The sequence below is a fragment of the Cervus elaphus genome, chromosome 29, assembly GCF_910594005.1.
Source record: "Cervus elaphus chromosome 29, mCerEla1.1, whole genome shotgun sequence".
In the NCBI taxonomy this organism is placed as follows: Eukaryota; Metazoa; Chordata; class Mammalia; order Artiodactyla; family Cervidae; genus Cervus; species Cervus elaphus.
Window position 1 is genome coordinate 22,536,987 of NC_057843.1, and position 2,121 is coordinate 22,539,107.

Sequence of the window (2,121 nt, forward strand, 5' to 3'; positions counted from 1 at the left end):
ACAGACATTTGTTAGAAAGTCATAGAACTGTTCCACAGTATAAAGTGAACAAATACTGTTTTGTGATAGCTATCTATAGACAAAATAAGGACTTAGTTTTTTCAAATAAAAAAACTCAAGAAGTTGACCTTGATAAGTATTTAATAAATAAAACAAATTACAATTTGAATCATAGAAAGGGGAATATATTTTCTAAATTTCAGTACATGTAAGCACACACATCTTTTATATGAAAATATGAAATATTGAGATACAATAACATTTAATATATAAAATATAAATTAATAACATCAAAGCAGTTGTTGCTTATAGACTGATACTCCTGCAGCTGGGTACTTTTATATCTCCTTGCTTATTACCACTGACAAGTATTGGCTGAGTTAATTCAATAAATTTGGTGGCTGAAGCAGAATTCAGAGTCTTCTGAAATGACCCCAGGTGAGTATACGAGGGTGATGTGGCATCTTAGTCAGTGAGAGTCATGTCAAGGTCAGATCGGTCTCCATCCTACATTCTTAACCTTTCCTGCAAGCTGGTTGATGAAGAGAGAGAAGGCTCTCCTTATATCCAGTCTGACGATTTCCCAGGCACAGTCACTGTATTCCTTCTCATTCAGGTAGACATGGATTCCCTGGAAGTACGTTGTCACGGCATCTTTGGGGCCCGTCCTTCCCAGGGCAGAGTCTTCCTCTCCCGTCACCTGCTGCCAACAGTCATCCAGGTCAGCCAGCCGCTGAACAAGTCCAGTGCAGAGCTGCTTCAGGAGGGTGGTGTCCCAGGCAGCAGAGGAGCGCTTTGTGTTGAAGACATTGAAGCTCTGCTGGAGCATCTCATGGAGCACAGAGATGGCCTGGGCCTCCTGCAGCTGGACGCCCTCCACCATCTCCTGGGGAAAAGCGAAGTCTTTTCTGTCCTGCAGACAGAGGTGAGGGGAGAGTCTCCTCATTTGGTCCAGGAGAGTGAGGTTCTTCTCAGTGGCAGCCAGCACTTGGTTCAGAGACAGGTCACAGCCCAGGGATCCTCCAGGGCCGTAGCTGACCAGCACCAGGGCCATCAGTAGAGAAAGCACGAAGGCCATGGGGAAGATGAGGCTGATGCTGGGCTGATGGAGATGGCGTCTGCTGAACCTTGAGGTAGGTTCTCTGATGCCATGCTTTCTAAGCAAGGCATTAAATAGGGAACACAGTAGTTTTCATTTTCTAATCATTTCTATACACTTTTACTTCCTTTTTTGGTTTTCTGTTTTGTATTTTCAATACAGTCAAAGAAATTTTCTTCCTTCTAGGCTGTTAATTTTGCCTTTTCCTAGTGACTTCAGAAGTTCCCATCCAAATGAATATTTTTCAATCAAATGGGAAAGGTCTTTGTCTTAAGTCTGTATTGATGGACATGTGTACTTACACACGTTATTGCCCTTTTCTCTCATTCATAAGTGTCGCTGTCCTCTCATCCATGAACACATTGTTGGCTTGCTCTTAGGCTCCTTTTTTCCCTCTTAGTTTCCATAGGAAGCCAGGCTCTGTCAGCCCTATCGTTTCCCTATTTGTAAGAGATTTACCAGATCACTCTGGCAGTTAAGCTCATGAAAACAAAGGATGAGTTTTCCTTAGTGTTTGATTTAGAGAAGAAGCTGATTATTATCAGTCCTTGAACTCCTCCCACATTTCTCTTCCTTCTGGAACACATTCCTGCAGATCCCTGCCCTTCAGGGAACCACGAGGGCAGGTCTATTACAGACATCACCCTTTCTTTCCACCATTTTCTTATTGGACACCTGTGGTGCTCCACAGACTGGGCCAATACACCCACCAGAATCCTAGTTCTTCTCAGGGATCATGGGTGAGGAGACTCTAATTCCAGGATAATTGTAGTTTCCCATCAGCACCCCACTCACAAGGGCGAGATCACATGGAGCCACAGCCTGTCCTCTGGAGTGACTGAGTCCCTTCGTCACTTGCTGGACTCCCTCCATGAGGGCAGGCTCACCACATCTGTGGCCTCAACATCCCCTTTCTGTGGAGGGCTTGTTTATTTGTTGGGAAAATAAATTCTCTTCCTAAACCCCATCCTCTCCCCTGGAGTGTTTCTGTGAAGGACCCTAGGTCTTGGTGGTGACCTCCT

General features: G+C 44.5%; 1 pseudogene; it reads right to left on the reverse strand.

Annotated features, from left to right (window-relative positions):
* Positions 1-507: 507 nt before the first annotated feature.
* On the reverse strand, positions 508-1,204 carry LOC122685938 (annotated as a pseudogene).
* Between the last annotated feature and the right edge of the window lie 917 nt (positions 1,205-2,121).